The sequence below is a fragment of the Cygnus olor genome, chromosome 6 (assembly GCF_009769625.2).
Source record: "Cygnus olor isolate bCygOlo1 chromosome 6, bCygOlo1.pri.v2, whole genome shotgun sequence".
In the NCBI taxonomy this organism is placed as follows: Eukaryota; Metazoa; Chordata; class Aves; order Anseriformes; family Anatidae; genus Cygnus; species Cygnus olor.
The window spans coordinates 10780471-10791412 of NC_049174.1; the positions used below are offsets into that span (position 1 = coordinate 10780471).

Here is a 10942-nt window from a genome sequence, read left to right on the forward strand (position 1 = left end):
TTCTGGGGGAGAAAAACCATACCCATAGGCTGAAAGGTGAACATGCTTGCTGGCAAATATCACCTTGTGTTTACCTCCCTGGGGCTGCTTCAAAACGTGAACATCCATGGAGCAGTGTTTTCTGCAAACAGACTTGCAGAGAAAAATCCTCACTTCACACAAGATATCCCCAGAGAAAGAAAGAAAAGCAAAAGTCTTTTTTTTTTTTTTTAAATAAAACCAAACAAAGCTTCTTGGAAGACTCCATAAAACCTTTTTTTTAAAAAAAAAAAAAGCCTGGAAAAACAATTCACACAAAATAAGCACTGAGGGGCCTCTGTTACTTGCAGGTATATTCCCAGTTATTTCTTTTTGGATCACACAAACACCAACAAAGTCATTAAAGTCAGTTCTTTCCTTTTATTAGCAATAGTCATGGCTTGATGATTCAAACCACATTCAGTTTTCAGAAGGGAGATTTTGATCAAAGCATTTTTAAAATCAGATGAAAGAAGCATTATAAAAAATGTTCGTGCAATATGAGCCAGGAAGGGGAAATGGCTGTCCAGGAGAAGAGCTGGGAATATATCAGAATATAGAAAAATAAACCACAAAACAAGCTGATAGTACGAATGATCATATAAACAGCGTTACAAGTCAAAGTAAGATTTACAGAGGCTGTGTTTTTTAATTCCTAGGATGGAAAATCCAATTACCACTTGAAAATGTGGTCGACTCCATCAAACCGTATGATCCTTCAGCGAGAGGGCATTATTGTTCTTACGTCGAATCTCTTCGGGAAGGTGACAGTGTGCCAGGTATGACAAGAACGGCCAAGTGTGACACAACTGGGTCCTTCAGGATGGGACCTTTCCTTCTCAGATGGGCTCTTACTGCTCTTCTAAGGTGGGTGGTGAGTTGTCAGGGAAGCCTTCTTGCAACGAGGGAGTCCTGAGTGCAGGTAGAGATGACGGTATGGTCACTGTGTGTGAAGCTGGAGGAGAGAGAGTGAAAAGGAGGTTGTGGGTAAGGAGAACAAGAGAAGAGATGTGCATAAATGAGCCCAAAAAGGTGCATGTTTTCCTGGTGAGGGACCGTGGAAGGGATCCCAGCAGGCTGATGGGAAGCTTTGCTTTGCTAGCAGCAGTCTGTCCATCCTTGTCTGGTGGTGGCTGGTGTGAAGGGCGTTACCCTTCAGCATCCAAGGAATGCAGTTAAACACACCCTCATTTATCCTGATGGCCGTATACCCTCATTTTGGCAATGAGGATGATGCTGAGCATATTGCATGACCCAGCTCTAAGTGGGTAGCTGGTTCCTTCCACCAAAAGGCACTGTTAGGGGGTTTCTATGCACTTCGGTATAGACATATTTGCTCTGGCTTTAAATGCAGTCACTCAGGTCCCGGAAGAAGTCTAGCCATGAAGCTCAATAGTGCCTAATTTACTCTGTCAAGAAAACTTCAGATACTGCCAAGAACTCGAGAAAATTAGTCTGCACTGAGCTGTGGGCTTTACTTGAGTCCCTGAACTGCTTTGTTTTTGGACAGCTTGGGTATCCCTGTGCTTGGTTGCAAACTGCATTGGAATATTTGTGGGTGGTGAAATCAAAGTGTGTGGGCAGACAGCTCCCGCTGGGACACTGGTGTGGCCATCCTCAGTATCAGCCCTCTCCATCTCCTCCCTTTAGGGAGGTCTAAGAGTGCTCCTCTTGGTGGAACAGCATTGACCAAGAAAATATTGCAAAGACAGGAAGACAAGATGTGATTTTTTTTCCCAGTTTATCTCTTCTTGTCCCTTTAAGAGCTGCTGCAGCTACAGCTTTCTCCACAAAAGAAAAAAAAAAAAAGGAATAAAAAAATAAAAAAATATAGAAAAAAGAAAAAAAGAAAAAGAAAAAGACTGTGTTCAGGCATATAAAACTCTTCACCAAAGCTATCATTTGCAGCTCCACATCCATGCATTCAAGCCCACCTGTCAATAAAGAAAGACACATATAGATCACGATCACCTATTCCCTGGGACAGCAATTTCCCACTAATGGATTTCCTCACTGTAAATTCAGGTAAGTGCCCTGCACAACCACCGTGGTGGTTCCTGCATCTAGGGTCAGCAGCAGCACAAATTTCTGAGTTCGTGGACAAAATGTGGTGGTGTTCCAGAAGTTCTTCTAGGTCTTTGTGCCATGGTCATGGCTATAAAAAAAAAATAAATCTTGATTTAAACCTCATGTCAACCACGTTCTATGTATAATGTCTTTAAATGTCAATTTATTTCAGATGAATTCAAGAAAATCCATTCAGGACACCTAAAGATGATGGAAAGTTGTTTGTTTTTTAAATCAGTGATTTTTCCTGCAGTTTTGTAGTTACCAGCACTTTCAAAAACCAAGAATGATCTGAATGGTAAGTTTTGATTGTCCAGAAGAAGTTTAATTTAAATTCAGTCTTTTGGGGAGAATTTTTGGGTAATTTTAAGCAATGATACACTAATACTTCAAGGAAAACTACAGCCTGAGCAGCTATAACCTGACTTCTAGCTGAAAACCAATCTGAAAAAAAACAGTTTTTAGTTATTGAAAATATTCTTTTTAAGTTATTATTTTAAACACAAATAAAAATACTATAGAGTCTGTATATATTTGGACATCTTTCTGTGTTATTGAAAAGCTTTTTCATTGCTTTCAAAATCCTGTTTCCAAAGTGAGGTGCATGTTTCAGTGAGTTTAAGACAAACTAGCCCCCCCTGTTACTTCTCCAAGCATCACCCAGGCCAGACACTTTTCCAGGGAAGTTGTTCCCTTTTTTGAAGCAATAACATTTCTCAGCAGATGTTTTCTTCTGTTCTCCCGAGTCTGCCATGTCTCCTGCACTGCAAGTTGCTAAGGGTGTATTGGCAGAAGGCAGCTGTCCAAAGGAACAATTTCTGACTCTTTAGAAATCAAAAAACCAACAAATTCATATTAGATTTACCCCAATTTTTTTTTTCATCAAAAGTCAAAACAGAATGATCAGCAATTACAGGTAGAGTGAACTATTTTTGGTTATGCTTAAAAGAGAAACACTGCCTTGTAGTTTTGAGCAAGTGAAAATTGCATTCAAAAACCAAAGAAAAAAAAAAAAAAAGGACATTCAAAAAGCAAAGGTGGCTTTAAATGGAAAATCTGTAATGTTTTACATTAAAATATATGTCAGAAAAAAAGCCACGTCCTCAGAATTTTAGGAAACATTTCTCATCTGAGCTGCTGAGTGAAACTTCTGCAAACTTCTACAAAATGCCATGAAGTTTTTAGGGCTGGTTATTTTCATTGCAAAGTCCCTCCACCTAAAGCAAAATGCTTGGCAAAACTTCTGTTGCGTAGATGCAAGGCAGAGGGATACGGACTGTGCTGTAGACCCGGCCCAAGTGACATGCTTTCATCACCGCTCCGGAGAGGCTGACGCAGCCCTAGGACAAGAGCCAGCAGCTCTATTTTAGGGATGACTAAAATCGGACCATATTGTGCTTGTTTTTGAAATCGATGCACAACTGATCGCTACCTCACTGGCAGCCACGCAGCTGAGCTGTGAGTCCAGGGAGATATCACACACATGCATATCAGGGCTGTATCATGAGCTGCTGATCAGCTAAATGCTGGACATGCAGAAGGGAAGTTAATTATTAAACAGGGATCAGGAGAGCTCCTTAGGATGGAATGCATCGGTGTAAGAACAGAATGTGATCTGCTGATGTCCACCGATCTGCACATAAAACCACTATTTTTTTCCAGTCTTGAAATGAGCAGGCAACATACCCAATGATATGTTTAAAAACTTATATTTCAGGGGTTTTCTGCCATTTCCATGTTCCCTCTGTGGCACATCTTGCCGAGCAAGGGTCAAAAGAGCAAGGCATTTATGTGCACAAGGGGCAGGAAGGACTGACATGCTTTTCTTTCTTTTTTTTCTGGTTCACTTCTGCAATCCTTTCTTCTCACGGATGCCTAGTTTCTGGCTGCCCATTTGGTTTTCTACAGGAAAAGGGTTATCCAACATCTCTGACAGACATATATTTTGGGTTCCAAATTTCCCTTTTGTTGGAGTATTGGTAGTCCATTGAACATATTTGTTACGAAGCATGGCTTTCAGTTGGCAACACAACAGAGGGCAAACAACAAGAATGGGCTTCTCCTGAGATTATCAGATCTTTCTGTAGAGACTGTCAGAAAAGAAAGCTGGTAAGGAAATAGGTGTGCATGAGAAAGGGAAGGAAAGCATCGCTGGGATCCGTGGAGGGGGCAGGAAGATTTTTGATCTGGTTGAGCCGCAGCAGGAAGATCAGAGTGGTTTCTTATTTCTTTTGAGCTTCTTGCCCATTCCTGATTTACGTTGCAGACATAGGGTCTGTTTCCTCTTAGGTATTAGCAGCAGAGTGCCCCTGTGTTTCTCCATCCATCACGGCCTGGCATGGCACGCACATGGCCGGGTGGCTTGGGGGAGAGGCAAAACCAGCCAGCACAGAGCCTCCTGCGAACGCACTGCTGCTATTTGTGTTTTATTTGAAGAAATGATTAGAGTTTATTTTATTGCCAGGAAAGGCTGCCAGCCTTTATGATGACAAAATTGCTGAGTTTACTAGGAAGTTTATTTATATAGGCCTTGAAAGACAGACCCTGCTATGACAGACACCAGCGAAGACCTGGGTTTGCTGGCTCTCCTATTTCCCCTCTTTTGCCGACATATTAACCCTTTACTCTGACAGATTCGGAAGAAATGAGGGATTAAGAGCAAACATATGTACGAGATACCCCTTCCTTCTGGGGAAACTGGGTATTCAGGAGGGTCTGGGCTGGAGATCCAGACCTGGAGGAACAAGTGGGCTGATATATGCTTGCTGCTGGTGCTATGGGCCAGCCTCTGGCATAGTTAACATATCCATGAGGACAGAAGACATCTTTGGGAGGAGATGCTCTTAGAGTGGCCTTCTGTGTCCTACCATGGATGTCACCTCTGGGACAACTGGTGCTATAAGTCCTCTTGTGTCCCTCCACTGCCCCTGCTGTACAAATGGAACAGTTACTGCAACCACCACCAAAAAAAAGGATTTTGGTGAGTGCCAAATCATGTGATGAATTGAGGTTTGGCAAGACAACGAGCTTTAAGGCAAAAAAATATATGTTTAAATTTTCCTAGGTGTCAAAATACTACACTTTGACATATTAAAAATGAAAAGGTTTCATTTGGAAAATTTTCAAATGTTTCATTTTGTTGTTAATATTCATTCACCAGTATTATTTTCTTTTAAAAAGTGGTCTGACCTAGGAAGCTAGCCAAAACAGACCAGAATAAATTAAAACATAAGAGTTTTGTTTCACCTTAATTCCTTGTGTTTGTTTTGTTTTGGAGAAAAAAAAAAAACCAACAAAGCAACAATCCTTGCTTCAGTTCTGTCCAAACTTTCTTCCATGTGGTCATCAAATGAGAGAAATCAACCTTTTTCCCTCCACACTGTCTTCACTAGCACCTCAGGTCCACTGCTTGGCCCGGAAAAAAAAAAAAACTTTTATCAGGCAGTGGTGATGGCAGGGAGTTATCCTCCACGGACGAATGACAGAAGAGGACCCTAAACATAATTTACAAGTATGTTACATCTACACAAGAGTGCTCTCTCTAACTTTCCATCAGCTCCTGCATCAATATCACATATGTGGTCGTGATATCCATTCCTTCGTTTCTGTTAACACCAGGTTTGAGCTCCTAATACCAGCTTCTAACATTTTGAACTTGTAGGCAGCTTTCAAACAGCTGCCATTTTTTAAAGAGAACCAGACTCAAACCTCCGCTCTTTTCTTTTTTCCTTAAAATGTGGAATTTCCCCTCCATAAAATTTTACTGACATGTGAGCTCAGATGGCCAACATTCAGATCTTAGCCAGAGACTTGTTTGGTGCTTCACAAACCACCGGAGCTTGAAAACCACCAAGAAGATGTGCTTTCCTAGCAGGCTTTTACCCTGGGACATTTAGTGCATGCCCTTGTGCTGGGATGGTAATGAAGCTTTATGAGCAGGGACATTTTGTGACGTGCTCTCTGCAGCTGGCATTTTCCCCGCATGCCCTTGCGAAGTTGCATCCATTATTAAATGAGTGTCTGAGATTTCCAGGAAGGGTAATATATGTAAATACAAATATCTATATATATGTGCATATATATATACATATACATCCGTTCTTTCTTTAAAAGCCTTTAAAACTGACTTTCTGTAACACATGTGTATGCTGACTTCATAATGAAGTTATAAAAGGGCTCATTGCCCTTGGAGTAGGTAGAAAAACTGGGACTTTTGAAATCTTGACCAGCTTTGTTTTTAGAGTAAAGTTTGGCTATTTTAAATTCACACAGAGCCAGGCTTTCAAAAAAAGCAAAATACTAGCAAAAGAGAGAAAGAGAAATATGGGTGAAAAACAATGAGGAAACTTTTCTTCATTCTTTTACCAGCTCTGGTTGGCATTTGTCCATATTACTCACTTATGGCTTCACAGGTTAAGATTTTATACCACATTACACCTGAAACTTAAGCAAGTACTTAAAGTTAACAGCTTTCTTGAATCATGGCATCTTTCTTTGAGAAGCTGAGCCCTCTAAGGTGCTGAGCTCTCTGGCTCCCATCCAGCAGAGCACTCAAACACCAGCTTACATTTCATTGTGCTCAAGAACAAATTTAAAATTAAGCATGTGCTTAAGTGCTTTGCCAAAGAGGAACGGGATTACTCACATACCAAAAGTTAAGCATGTGCTTAAGGTGCTTTCCTGGATTCAGGTTGGAACAATTGGGAAATAATGATGCTGTCTTTGGGCAGATTTTGAAAAAAATAGTAATTGGAAAAAAAGAAAGTAATCTGTTTGTTCTGATGGTGGCAGAGTCTTCCACCTGAAAGTAGTTTTATCTAACTCTGTCCAGATCATAAGCAGGGGGGAAGCCAAGTCTCTCTTGTACTTCCATAACTTCTGTTACTGTGGTGTTTAAATAACGGTATTGCTGGGCTGTAGGGTAGTATTACCAGACACATCTGACTATAGGAAATGGACACCCCAAAGGGCCACAAAAGAAGTGAGTAAAATTGTAGGTGGTGGTACACCGGGAGAGCATCCTCTGCCTGGCAGGAGCACCACCGCACAGCTGACACAACAGCTTGGTCAGGAGGGAGGGATCTTGAAGGAGGACGGACATCTCAGGCCCTACCCGACTGTCCATTTTTTCAGGTTGTTTCTCAAGACAACCATACAGACAGGACTGAGGCAGGACACAGAAACCAAATCCAGCTTTGGGATGAGCTTGCGCCGTACCTTGGGACTCAGAATCATCTGCGGATTCCCTTGGGGGAAAACCAACACAGCATCATAGCCTTGCCTCCTGCACACCATTAGACTTACCGGAGAAATAAAACCATATGCCTTTGCCTGTTACCAGAGAAGTTTGGACTATGTGGTTGTGACACACAAATGTAATGGTCTCAGGAAATAAAATGCTGTTTCGTTGGAATAAAATGGTCAATCAATGTCAAATCTAGCCCAAACTCCCCAATGGTCAGAAATGGGTGGAGACAAGGCCCAACTGTAGAAGTGTAAGCCTGCTAACCCTCTTGGCTTTTTGGGAATGGCTGTGATTAATATTACTCCCTCTCCCTCCCTCCCTCCTACATCCCCAAGCAGATCACAAGTCATGACCACATGTCCCAGCATGTTTGTCACTGCCACTTACCAACAGACTTCTGTCAGGTATTTTAACTATTCCATCCACTGAAAAATCTGGATGGAGAAAGGTGATGATGTTTGCTCATTATTTGGGAAATGCCCCAAAGGGTTAAAATGTCCAGGGGGATGCTTGCGAGCTCACATCTGTATTGTGCCATCTTCAGGGAGTCTGGCTCAATATCTGTTCCTTCACTCTAGCACTTACGGAGCTTTGTAGCAGGTAAAACTGAGCCCAATTTCCTCAATCTTCCGTTAGTGTTACTAAAATACCACCCCTAAATTAGGTCCCAAATTCCTGTGATCCTCATAGTGCTGAGCGGGGATGAATAGCTTTTGATAACAGCCCTGGATTTGGTGGTGTGGGGAGATTTATTTCCTGATCTTTTGCCCATCAAATCTTTTTCTGATCTTAATTGTCAATCACATCATATGATTTCTCCAGAGAAATGAAAATAGCAGCTATTTGTCTTGAAAATCCACCCTTTGATGTCAGAATTCCAGGAAATAAAACACCTTTATAGTTATGGGATCCAGACCTGTCTGACTGGGATGCATTTCCATCAAGACTTGTGTGGGTTTGTTGACTCGGGTTTTAAGACGCTCTGCATCTTTTATGGGGATTCACAATGGGACATTCATGGCACATTCATTTGTGAGCAAAATAACATAGGCAGAGTCATTTGCCCTAAGGATCCCTTGCCCAAAGTGTGCCAGCCCTCCTCCATCCAGTGTGGGCTTCCAAGGCAGTGCTCCCTCAGCAGCCTCAAGGCAGCCTCAAGGAGTCCAGCCCTCACTATGATGCTGAAATAAGGTCCTGGAGGTTCAGGCCTTCTCACATGTTGGCTGTTTCCCTCAGGGCACTTCAGGCATCCTTTCCAACAGATCCTGCATCCCACGTGGCTCTGGCACTCGGAGCTGCTCTGCACACACAGATGTCCGGCACAGGCATTTCAAACCTCTGCCTTGAAGGCCAAGCCTTGCCCAGCCTCTGCTGATGGGCTGGCACAACATAGAGGCACTGCACTGTTACCATCCCCACCATCCCGGACCATCTTCCATCCATATTAAGGGTTAGGATGCTGTCTACCTCTGTCTGGAGACGTTATTGCTAAGAAAACCCAATTTATCAAATTAAGTCTTTTGGTAAAGATGGTGAGAGTGAGGGAAAGACTAATTTAAGAAAAGGTAGTCATATCAGCTTCTTTATTTGCCCATTGGACTTAAGAAGTTCTTTGGCTGCACACCTTCGGATTAAGTTATGTGCCAAGAATCTGGGGAAAAGAGTCTTACTGGTCTTTCTCATGGGAAGCATTTCCCAACCATGTTGGCGGGGTGGGAGCACAGCTCTACCACAATGCAGGCATGACATCTATGTGAATGTACATCACAATACTTCAAACATACCAACAAAAATGATTCTCAGCGCTTACTCATGTTTGTCCTCTGCTCAACACAGATTGCTCAGAATGTAAGCTTTCTTTTCATAACACTTAGAAAGTGTTTTCCTCACTGCTTCCTAATCTGCTTCCTGACTTATTTTCTATTTTCTGGGCCATGGGTGATGCCTCCCCATATTGCAAAGTCCTCCCACCTATGCCTGGCCACATCTCAACCCTAGGCTAGATCTTTGCAGGCTCACTGCTACCTGCTGACCTTTTTCTTTCTATAGCCACCAAATCTGTGTGATCCTGCAACCCTTTCCAAGATTTTATTATTCCTTCTTTTTTTTTTCTTTCTTTTTTTCTCAGTTCCCAGTCTTTCAGCCTATCTTTTCTTAAGACATCCCTCTTTCCCCTCTTTCCAGATGAAACTTTCAATTTTCGTTTGGTTCTTCACTGTAGCTTTCTCTGGTCCCTTGTTGTGGTTGACTTGGCTGTGGATCCAATTTTCCCTGCTCTTCCCTCAGACTCTTACTTCTCCACCATTAAAAAAAAATAAAAAAATTAGTCACAGGGCAAATTCCCCATGTTGGCTTTGCAATGTGGATCACCTTTCCTCCCTTCCCTCCTTGAATCCTCTGGTGCCTTCTCAAATTTGCAGGCTATTCCTTCTTCTTTTTCTCCATTCCACCAGCAATTAATCAATCAATCTGGCAACCCAGGAACTATTAAAAAAAAAAAAAAGAGAGAGAGAGAAGTAGCTGAAGGAGAAAAGTGCTGGTTAGCTCTCTTGCTCCCATTACGTGTCTGCTTGATACTTAGACCTCTCCAAAAGCAAAGGACCCTGGGACCTACTTTTTAAAAAATGTATTTACAAAAAGTCCTCTGGTGTTCTGAGCCTGGCAGGTAGCTGGAGGAGGTGACGGCATTATTTTCAAAGTCGGCATTCCCAAGGTGGCGGCTTAAACGAAGAGGAAGCTGATTTATTGCTGAGACAACATTGTTCCCTCAAGTAAAGCCACCAAGGGTCATTAGCACTTCATATATTTAGGTGAGTGCTGTTCACTGACAGACAACCCTGCAGGTTTCTGGGGGTTGTAGTACAGCCTCAGGAAAAGCCTGCTGTCAGATGGCAGCACGAGGGACAAGCAGATGCCAGGGAAGGGGGCCTGGCACAGTCAGCAGTGCAGGAAGGTGCATGCTGTATCCTGCCGTGGGTACTTGATTTCCATCTCATTCGTGGCTAGAGGCCAACAAGCCTGACCTGGGCAAAGTTTGGTGTACGGCTGCTGGATCCACACAATGAGCCCTGCAGATTGGAGCTGGCCATTGCACGCTTTCTGCCTCAGCCAGCTATTAAAACAGCTGATTTGTAAGCCACTGAGGCATGTAATGTGATCACCTCAAACCTGTTTAAATTCATCTTATCGGCCTATCACTCTGCCTCACTCATTTCCCTGCCTACCTTCTTCTGCCTCCTCTGCTCCTTCTTTCCTCTGTGCCTTGCAGATGCCCCACTTTGTGGTGCTGCTTGCTACCAGAAGGCTGTGTCCACATTCATCCTGCTTTATCGCAGCGTGTGTTTTACTGGAAGGCTGCCAGGAAAACCATGGCTAAGAAAACCACCCGCTCCTTCTTTCTAGGTTGTAGGCTTTGCGGCCAGAAGGGGACACTCACCTGGTCTGACTGTCCTACAAGACATAGGCAAGGAAACACCTGGGGCTTTGCATCAGCTGGAGCCTGTTGCCCAGGCAGGCATTTAATGGGGCTGTAAAGCCTCCAGCCTTCCAGAACCAGAGTGGTACTGCCAAAATTGCAGGGCTCTGGGCCCATCCAGTCACCTTTGCTGAAGT

The 10942-nt window shown here is 43.0% G+C and overlaps 1 long non-coding RNA gene across 1 annotated transcript; it reads right to left on the reverse strand.

The window, feature by feature from the left end:
* Positions 1-379: 379 nt before the first annotated feature.
* LOC121072218 lies at positions 380-5475 on the reverse strand. The gene is made up of 2 exons (XR_005821080.1): positions 5332-5475; positions 380-973 (listed from the first exon to the last, which is right to left on the reverse strand). It is a non-coding gene; the product is annotated as an uncharacterized LOC121072218 (long non-coding RNA).
* Between the last annotated feature and the right edge of the window lie 5467 nt (positions 5476-10942).